We start from the raw sequence: 11,258 nt of genomic DNA, 5'->3' as shown, positions 1-11,258 counted from the left end.
CGGTGAGCAAAGGGTAAACCCAGGAGACAGTCAAACCAGATGCACAGATAAAATGTACAAGTATACGGCATTATGACTTTTTTCTATTGATCTTCTTGGTTATACGGGCATATGTTTATCTATCTAAATAATGGCACAAGTGGGGAGCTGTAAGTCGTAGCACACAAAGGTACTGCAGTCTCGTTTTTTCAAAGGAGATGCAGTAATCTCATTTAATATTCCTTTTTATGTTACATTTTATTTTTTATTTTTTTGCTCCTAATCGTCTTATGACCCTCCGATAATAGTACTTAGAATAGAGGATGTTCTATTGTATATATTACACTTCTGCTCAACCTGTGCCCAAGAAGACACTAAGGTCATTTCTATCATTAAGGCCCAGCCTCCCCATGGCATCAAACCGTATAATGTGTTTTGCCTCACGGCGTAACAATTCTTTTTCCTTGTTACCTCCCCTCGGATCCTTTTCCACCCTTTCGAGGCCAGCAAATTGGAGTACCTCTGGGTTACTTCCATGTTGTTCCCTTATGTGTTCAATGATTCTGGGGCAGCCGTTGCCCGTCCCTATAGATCTACAGTGTTCCCTAAAGCGTACAAAGAGACTACGAATAGTTTTTCCTATGTAGAAACGTCTACACGGACACCAGATTATATATACCACATGTGTGGTTCGACACGTTATGAAGGAGTTGACTTTCCATTTAATGCCACCCATATCGATACACTTAGCCTGGCTGTTAAATTTGCAAAAACTACAGGATCCGCATCTAAAATTCCCACTAGGGATGCTGCGCTCTAGCCATGTATTTTTTGTGTTTTTTTGAGAAGAGAACTGGCTACTAACTAGATGGTTCCTGATAGTTTTACTCCTTCTAAATGAGATAACAGGTCTCTGCATAGTAATTTCATTTAGTTGGGGATCGTTTTTCAGAAGGTCCCAATTTTTGTGTATGGCCGTTCGAATAGCATCCCCATGTGGGCTGTATCCAAAGGAGAACGCAAATCTCTCGCTCTCCTTCGGGCGTGCCCCTTTAGAATTCTCTGAGGTTCTGACTGTGTCATGCCTTTGGGGGGAGTCTATGGCTTTTTTTAAAGCTGTCTCGATGACTTGTGTAGGATACCCCCGCTCTAATAATCTAATCTTTAAGTCATGTGCTTGTGATCTGAAGCCTGTCTCAGTGTTGTTAAGTCTCTTTATTCGTAAAAACTGGCTATAAGGTAAACTGTCACGGGTGTGCTTTGGGTGAAAACTGTCGTATCGTAATAGGGAATTAGTGGCTGTGGGTTTTCTGAAGGTGGTCGTAATGAGGGTTTCCCTTTCTATATTGACTCGTACATCCAAGAAGTCCAGCCTCTTTCCCCCAAATACAGAGGTAAATCTCATATTCATATCATTGACAGTATTCAAATACCCCACGAACCGTGAGAATTCATCCTCTGGGCCATCCCAAACTAAAAACACATCATCTACAAATCGCAGGTAAGTTTTGATATATTTAGTAAATGGGTTGTCAAGAGAGAACACAAATCTGCTCTCAAATACTGCCAAAAAAATGTTGGCGAACGTGCAGGCCACGGGAGTGCCCATGGCCGTACCGGTCTTTTGAATATACCATTTCTCATCGAATATAAAGGCGTTATGTGTGAGCACGAAAAGTAGACCTTCACAGACGAACCTGATGTACTTTTCCTCTTTTTTTGCATTTTCTAATACCGTACGGACACTCTCCACCCCCGCCTGATGCGGGATACGCGTATAGGACTCTCTATTACTCTTTATTTATTCCCTCTCCATGTGGCCTCCTCTCGCCTGTCAGTTCATGGTCATAGCTTCGCTTTTCTACATGTTGCATCTTTATTAAAATATGAATGTAGCTTATAATATGTCCTGGGAAATCTAATGAAGACTAATGACACAGATGGAAAAATGTGCACAGGACATTAGGAAGATCAGTCAAATATTAGCTTTTATCTGTCCTCCCCATCAGACATGACCTTGTGGAAGCCGCTGCATTATATGGATCCCGATGTGCTGAATTTCAACAAAAAATAACACACAGAAAGTAAATGTTCGCTTCTGGCATATTTAATGGAACGCCATATTATTGTACCTAGCGTTTTCATTATTTTTCCAATTCACAAATATATTTGCTGTTGTATATATCTTTTGAGTTGATTGTAGCATCTTCTGTTAACTGCAGGCAGCATGTTATAGAGAAGGAGGTGCTGAGCAGATTGTATATAGTGACCTATCTGCAGGCAGCATGTTATAGAGCAGGAAGAGCTGAGCAGATTGTATATTGTGACCTATCTGCTCAGCTCCTCCTGCTCTATAACATTCTGCTTGTAGAAAGAATACTATGAAAAATCTACTCAGCTCCTCCTGCTCTATAAAATGCTGCCTGCAGATAGGACACTATGGACAATCTACTCAGCTCCTCCTGCTCTATAACATGCTACCTGCAGATAGAAAACTATGTTCCATCTGCGTGCGCATGCAGCGCCAAAGCAGCTTCTGCTCTAAAGTTTAAAAAGTGTTAAAACCGCGATACAGCGGTTTATAACACTAATGAAAGCAAGCACCGGCACCAGCTCACCCTGAGCTGGTGCTCGGTACTTACAGCTTACACCTACCATTTGAAATGGTAGGTTTCCTTTAAGTAGATTGTACATAATGGGGCTCATTTACTAAGAGTCGCAGAACACACTTTTGTCTGACTATGTGCCTTTTCCGGGGATTACACGGCTTGGACAGTTATTTAAGTGTCTGCGCTAGGATTTTTGCGCACACAATCGTTTTTTTGGCGCACCTGCGCTGGCTTCCGTGCAGCTCAAATTAGGGGTTGTGCCGTCAGACGATCCGACTGATTCGGACTGAGTGCGGGATTTAACATTCAAATTGTGTCACAATCCAATGCACCACTAAAAAGATGGTGAACTCCGGTGCACCTGAGCAGGTAAGCGACACATGCAGGATATCAGGCGCTTAGCGAATCGCGGCACAGGGCATTCTCGTTGGACAATGCACTTTCGGTGAACTCCAGCGGCCGGGTAAGTAAATGTGCCCCAATATGTCTTATCTGCAGGCAGCATGTTACTTGTGTTTATTAATTGATATCTTTGTTCTTTCTGTGCTTAGATTTCCAGGGGGCAGGCAACTTTCTCTGCATTTTAAATGACCCTAGGAAGACTGTCAGTCACTTAGTAGGACCACCCACTTGACTACTAGTAAAGCATAGATATAAACCAAAGTATAAATCATTATACCAAATCTTTTCCCACATTCTATACATGAGTTCCTTAGACTGAATGTACACAAATGGCCCGGTGGGCTGTAGCCTGGTGGGCATACGTCTGGTGCGACGGCGAGGAGGAGGGATGACCCCTCCCCTCTCCGTAGAAATGTACATCATGTCTTATCTTTTCCCCGTGTACGAAGCGGTATGGTGGAGCACGTATGTGGCACTGTATTACTCCGTGCGGTCATTGCCGCCTATGGGGGACGTATGTACGGCCATACGGTCGTGTGAATGTGGCCTTAGACTGACTTGTACTTGTTTCTCCTGCCACATCTTTTCCATCTTGTTCTGCGCTCTGAATGTTCATTATAATGTATCCTATGGTATAGATTGTGAAATAATGACACAGTTTCAAATCCAGGAACAAAGCGAAGTAAAGATCAATCACATGTGCGCTTTTATCTACTTCTGTGAGGAGGAATGACCTTGTATAAGTAAATGCATTGCTGGGGGACAGAATTCTAATTGTATTCAATACAAAGACGCTTCAGCCGTGGAATTTATCAACTAGATCTGAGGGCTGGTTATAGGTAACAGAACATGAAGTCTATAGTCTATTACATTGCCATTTGTCTTGCTGCCATCTTTCTATGAATTCACAACATTGGAACAGATCTAGAATAGTCATGGGTAAGGATGTGACGCAGTAATGAAGATAAATGGCGCATGATTTAGTGCAGTACATGACCAAAGCACATAAATATATGGGAGACAAATCGGGACGTAACATCATCTGCGTTCAATTACTCCTTGGAAAAGCATATGCGATCAGGCCGAGGCGCACCCCAGGGGGCTAGCGGCACGTATGACCGCTCCCTTACAGTCGGGTGGTAGAAAGTTGATATTCAAGTAAATATGGTTCTGGTATTACTTGCTCTCCTTTTGATTATTTTGTCCATAGCATTCCACTTTCAGGTAGATATAATCCAGAATACTAGGCCGCAGTTTACCATGGTTGTAAGTGTACTATGCTGCCGCCTTGTGGTCAAAAGTTGTAATTGTTCTGAATTACTATGTTAAAGGGGTTGGCCACTTTACCTCATGTTTTGTGTAAAGCGTGTATACGTGTGAGGGTACGATATGAGGTAATTTATCAATATACATCTAGTAATAGTTCTGCTCCGCTTTCTTGATATGTAAAGTGAAGCCTCCTGTCATTTACCTCATCAGCCAGAGATTCCTGTCCATAAAATGGCCGCAGATGTGATGTCATGTGATCTCTAACTGGCGATTGTTCATGGACAGATAGAGATCACATAACCCTCCATCTGCGGCCATTTTCATGGACAGGAATGTCTGGTTGATGAGGTAAATGACAGGATGACAGGAGGTTTCACTTTACATATCAAGAAAGCAGAGCAGAACTATTAGTAGATGTATATTGGTAAATTACCAAATATCCTGCCCCACCCCCACACACTTATACACACCTTACTCAAAACATGAGGTAAAGTGGTCAACCCCTTTAATTATTTAAACAATGGTATTGTCTGACACAGCCAAGAGGTGAGACATGATTTCCTATTGGTCTACACTATAGAACATTCAAGTTTTGCATTACACAACAACATGCGGGGCATTTATTAGCGACTTTCCACCAGATTTTTTCCCCTTGCTGTGCCTTGTGCGCTATATTTATGAAGTGTCAGCGCCACAATATTGCTCCTTTTCCATCACTCCATCAGCAACCTTTGGTCGCTCAATGTGGGCTCATTTTAGCAATCCTATACTTTTCTCACACCTCTAAGTTCCAGAAACTTTTTAGGTGCAATTTATGGCACATAATTAGACCTGCTAAAATCTGCTCTACCTGCTCTATCTCTATGAATGTGGAGACAGTTCAAAACCTTTTCAGCCATACGCAAATTCAATAACCCCTTTCGCCACAATCTAATATCCAAAAACATGGACCCTGCGACACAATTGATGAATGCCCGCCATGTACTAGAGGTTAGTCAGATTGCTATCAGCCTGGTGTGTGTGTGTACAACCTTCGATTTCCTTTTCCTCAAAAATTAAAGATTTAAGAATACATGAGACTGGCTGGTTATATACTGGGGAGGCCTTGCTGGCAGGCTGGTTATTTACTGGGGAGGCCTGGCTGGCAGGCTGGTTATTTACTGGGGAGGACTGGCTGGCTGGCTATATACTGGGGCGGCTGGCTGGTTATATACCGGGGAGGACTGTCTGGCTATATACTGGGGAGGCTGGCTGGTTATATACTGGGGAAGCTGGCTAGCTTTATTCTGGGGAGGCTGACTAGCTATATATTTAGGGGGCTGGCTGGCTATATACTTGGGGGCTGGGTGGCTAAATACAGGGGGCTGGGTGGCTATATACTTGGAAGACTGGTTGGCTATATACAGGGGGCCGGCTGGTGGTGTTATATGGCGTAGTAGTAGTAATAGTAGTTATATTCTTGTACATAGGGGCAGTATTATAGTAGTTATATTCTTGTACATAGGGAGCAGTATTATAGTAGTTATGTTCTTGTACATAGGGGGCAGTATTATAGTAGTTATATTCTTGTACATAGGGGGCACTATTATAGTAGTTATATTCTTGTACATAGGGGGCACTATTATAGTAGTTATATTCTTGTACATAGGGGCCAGTATTATAGTAGTTATATTCTTGTACATAGGGGCCAGTATTATAGTAGTTATATTCCTGTACATAGGGGGCAGCATTATAGTAGTTATATCCCTGTACATAGGGGTCAGTATTATAGTAGTTATATTCTTGTACATAGGGGCAGTATTATAGTAGTTATATTCCTGTACATAGGGGGCAGTATTATAGTAGTTATATTCTTGTACATAGGGGGCAGTATTATAGTAGTTATATTCCTGTACATAGGGGGCAGTATTATAGTAGTTATATTCCTGTACATAGGAGGCAGTATTATAGTAGTTATATTCCTGTACATAGGGCAGTATTATAGTAGTTATATTCCTGTACATAGGGGCAGTATTATAGTAGTTACATTCTTGTACATAGGGGGCAGTATTATAGTAGTTACATTCTTGTACATAGGGGGCGGTATTATAGTAGTTATATTCTTGTACATAGGGGGCGGTATTATAGTAGTTATATTCTTGTACATAGGGGGCAGTATTATAGTAGTTATATTCTTGTACATAGGGGGCAGTATTATAGTAGTTATATTCTTGTACATAGGGGAAGTATTATAGTAGTTATATTCCTGTACATAGGGGACAGTATTATAGTAGTTATATTCTTGTACATAGGGGGCAATTTTTATTGTAAAAACCAACAAAATACAATTAAACAAAATCATAAATACATTCTTCTGTATACACAATTAGGAATCAAACAAATATAAACTCAGAGTAAATGTAACTTAGAGTCCATAGCTGCTGCTGCTGGAAAGGAAAAAGAAAAATGCTAAATCAATATATATAGAAATTAAACACCAGATACATTCCTCCATAATTTTCTATTTCTCGTTTCTTTTCTGACTTCCAGTGATTGTATCCACCTTAGCTCAGACAATATTTGGGATACCACAGCCGTGTAGTTATAGTCCTCACTATGCAGGGACACCCGGGTTCTGGCATGCCAGTGGTAATATTTGATTACTGTTATTATGAGATACATGGTTCCTGGATCTATAATACCATGTGGAGGTGGGACGCCATAGATGATGTCCGGGTACTGGAGGAATTGCAGCCTCGGGATGTTCAGCAGGTCAGACACTTCCTTTCCAGATTTTCCTCCCTCACCAGCACTCGGAGATGAAATGCTCCATCGTCTCCTCCTGCTGACACCCCAGGGGACACTTCCTATCTGCCACACTAACAAACTTGAGGTTCCTTCTAACAAATAACCTCCCATGTAGTGACAACCAAGAAATATCAAATAACTTGGGAGGAAGTCGCTTCCCATTGAGGAACCTGAGACTCTTCTGTAAGGTGGTGGTCACACAGTCTCTGAGAGCAAGTGGGGAGTGGTAGAAAGCCCGACATATCCTAGTATAGAGGTCTCTCCTGGTGTTACTGACAATGTAGGACTTCTCCAGCTTCAACATCCTGACACACTTCAGACCATATACCAGATACTAGGGGAGGAAGCCAGGAGTCCATCGGCCCCTCTTGAGACTGCCGCCTCGCACCCAAGACTCTGCAAAAGGCAATATCCAGTCCCTGACACTGCTTACCCACAGGAGACCATTGTTTGAGTCCAGGCTTCCAAAATTAACTTTCAGAAACATGGAGTCAAAAAATACCCTTGGATTTAACATATCCAGCCCACCCTCTCCTCTGCAGGGAGGTGATCCCTCTTTTTACTGGGTTCAACCTGTTCCCCCATAAAAGTTGGAAGAACAGGCTAAAGAGCCTAGCGGAGAAAGATTTTGGCAAAGGAAAGACGACAGAGACGTAGAGGAAGACAGGGACCAGGTAAGTCTTCATCAGAGTAACCCTTTCTCTATAGGTCAGCCTCCAGTTCTTCCATCGCTGAACCTTTGTATTTCCGGTATCCAACTTCTCTTCCCAACTTAGTTTGGCATTGTCTTCCCTCCCGAATTTAACCCCAAGGATTTTAATATGGGTGGAGGCCTTGGCGCATTGTGGCAGATCAAAGCCAGGAGCAGTATCCAATGTCCAGAAAGCCTGACTCTTCTCTAGGTTGACCAGAGACCCAGAGGCCTCTGAGTAACTTCTGATGGCTGTGGATAACATCTCCACCTCACGAGGTTCAGATATCACCACAGTCACATCATCCGCGTAGGCGACTACCTTCAAAGGCAAGCAATGGGGGACCGGCACCCCCTGAAAATCACACCGCTGCAGTGATTGCAGAAACAAGTCTATGGCAAACACATACAGCAGTGGACTCAGGGGGCAGCCCTGTCGCACCCCGGCCTCTACTTCAAAAGTGTCCCCCTGCCAACCATTGATCAGAGGAAAGCTCTTTGCCTCTCTGTACAAAGTTCTCAGCCAATCAATAAATTGTCCCGGAATACCGTACTTTGACAAAGTGGCCCATAGATAATCGTGATCAACCCTGTCAAAGGCTTTAGCCTGGTCCAGACCTACAACATATCTCCCACACCTCAGAGATTTACATCTCCCTTATCGAGATGACTGCTCCAGAGATGTTCCGCCCTTTTACTGTGCCGTACTGAGAGCCTGCCAACAGTGCCGGGGACAAACAGACTAACCTAGAAAACAGAATTTTTGCCAGAATTTTCCTGTTGACATTCAAGAGGGCGATCGGCCTCCAGTTCTTGATGTCACTGGGCTCCTTACCTTTGGACAGCAGAATAAAGGAGGACCCTCTCATGGATGGAGGCATCAGGTGATTCTTTAGACAATTGGTAAACACATCCACAAGGATTGGAGCCAAGAGGTCTCTGAACTTCTTATAGAATTCAGCTGTAATACCATCTGGACCTGGTGCCTTCTTCAGATGTAACTTATCAATGGCCTCTTTAACCTCCTCCTCTGTTATTCCTGCTGTCAAAGGAGAAAAATCCAAATCTTTAGTGTCAGGGCCTGGAGTTGCCTCCAAGAATTGAGCCATTTTGTCTTTGTCCAAAACCTTCTTCTGAAATAACTCAGCATAGTAGGATCTCACCACCCCCAGGATACCCTCCCGAGATTCCTGTAAAACTCTCTGGGAGTCAGTGAGACCTGTTATCGATTTCTTAGCCACAAGTTCCCGGCAACTCTCATATGGATCTGGCGTGACTATGTTTCCATAGTCACGCTCCACAACCAGGGACGTGTAGCGGCTGTACTGATACTGCTTTATTTCAGATTTCAGTCGGCCTATCTTTTGTTTTTCATCCCCACCCACCGAATACAGTGACTCTTTCCGCAGCTTGAGATACTGGCTGTACTTACTCTTACCCTTCTTCACTGACAGTCTCTTTAAGAGGGACCGGATCTCCTCCTTGACATCCTCCCACCAGTCAGATGCATGATTATAGAAATACACTCTGTCCAATTCCCCCTGTATAAGAGAGTGGACTTGCTCCTGGACAAAAACCTCTTCTTATAGGATAGAATTTAGTCTCCACAAGCCTCTTCCAATATCTGGACGTTCCGTATTACCCAAATAGAAGTATAGGGCCAGGTGATCCGAGTATGGGACAGACTTCTCACTTCTATCCCCAATGACCTCCGTGGGACTCACCAGCGCCAAGTCTATTCTGCTATACCTCCCGGCACAGGAGTAGGTAAATTTGGGTTTCCTACCACCCTGCACAAAGACATCAGATAAACCTGACTGTGTGATAATACCATTTAAGACCTTAGAGTCCCTGGCAAGAGGCCTACCAGTGGGTCTGTCACTCAATGTCCTAGTGGCGTTAAAATCACCCGCCATGATGACTGGGAGAGATGTAAATAAATAGGGCTTCACGTCATTAAATAGATTGACTCTGTCAGTCACTGTCTGTGGACCATAGATATTGATAAGCCGGAGCCTTCTACCTCGGATGGTAACCTCCAGCACCAAACATCTTCCCATCGACACCTCGGTTAGTCTGTAAATGGTGACATCGTGGGTATTAAACATTATGGAGTCTCCGGCACATGGCTCCACAGACAGTGACCAGATGGACGGCCCGGAGCGCCATTCTCTCTCTCTGCTTCTTTTAACAAACTAAGACTATTAAGATGAGTCTCCTGTAGGAAAAAGACATCGGCATCGAGATAATGTAGATGTTCATACACCGCATGTCTTGTCCTTTTTGCCCTAATGCTGTTGACATTGCTAGATATTATTTTCAGGTTGAAGTTCGCCATTAGAGCTATAACAAGAAGCAGAGAGAGTGTCCCCATCATAATAAATCTGGATCAGATCCCTCCTCTTCACCACCCGTCTCCATGTCTGATTCAGACTCTGGTCCCACCCTATGGGGTCTACGTTTTGAGGGGGGGTCACCATCGGGGCCCTCATCATACTCTGCCACCATCCTCTGCAATTCCTTCTCTAGCTCCTCCTCAGCGTCTAACTCTGAGAGGACAATCTATTCACAGTCATGGTCATGTCTGTTCCACTGTCTACTCTGATCTTAGATGACTTGTGAACTGTGGTCCACTCACCCTCAGGCTTACGGGTGGAATTATCTTTTTTCCTCCTCTTATTAGCAGATGTTGTGGCTGGAGAGGGAATGAGCACTGAGGGTGGTGCAACCTGCTGGACAACTTCCATATCTCCCTCCGTGGTTTGGGTCTGAGGCTGGTCTGGTGTTGGTATAGCATCACTTGAGTCTAGGACCTGCTGAGGTTCTGGCATAGCCTGATCTGACCCTAATAACAATGCCTCCTCCTCCCCCAGGTCATCTTCCCCTGCCAATAGGTCTTCATCAGGGAAGGTCTTACAGATGTTGTGCCAGGCATTGGGACAATCCCTGTGGGCAGTCCGCACTCACATGACCAATGTCCCCACACAGGCTGCACTTGACCACAGAGCAATTACTGGCGATATGACCGACTCTACCACATTTGAAGCATCTACGGGGCTGACCTGGATAGAAGCATACTCCCTTCTCCCGGCCAATGAAGAAGGAGTTGGGCAGATGCTGGGTTATGTTGTTGTACTGTCTTAATTTCACCAGGACCTTCCACCCTCCTGTCCAGATCCCATCTTCATCCCGGGTCTTGGTGAGCTCTGACATGAGGTCACAGTGCCTCTTGAGCCAGATGACAATATCCTGCTGGGGAACAGACTCATTCCAGAAGATGACTGTGACTGTACCAAGTTTAGAGATGGGGATGAAGCTGAAATTATTCCACCCCTTAGCATCTTTAAACCTGGGGAAGATGGCCCAAAAGCAGTCCAGGTTGCACATCAACTCAAAGCTCACGTCATATCCCTGGCGGTCGGGGAGGTTAATTACTGCCAAAATGTCACTTGGCGCAAAACTCATCTGGTCACACAATAGCGATCTGACCACAGACCGCCTGTCAGGTAGGTCCTCCTTGG

This window comes from Engystomops pustulosus, chromosome 5 (genome assembly GCF_040894005.1).
Source record: "Engystomops pustulosus chromosome 5, aEngPut4.maternal, whole genome shotgun sequence".
In the NCBI taxonomy this organism is placed as follows: Eukaryota; Metazoa; Chordata; class Amphibia; order Anura; family Leptodactylidae; genus Engystomops; species Engystomops pustulosus.
The sequence above is the reverse complement of the archived record's forward strand: the minus strand, read 5'-3'. Positions refer to the sequence as shown.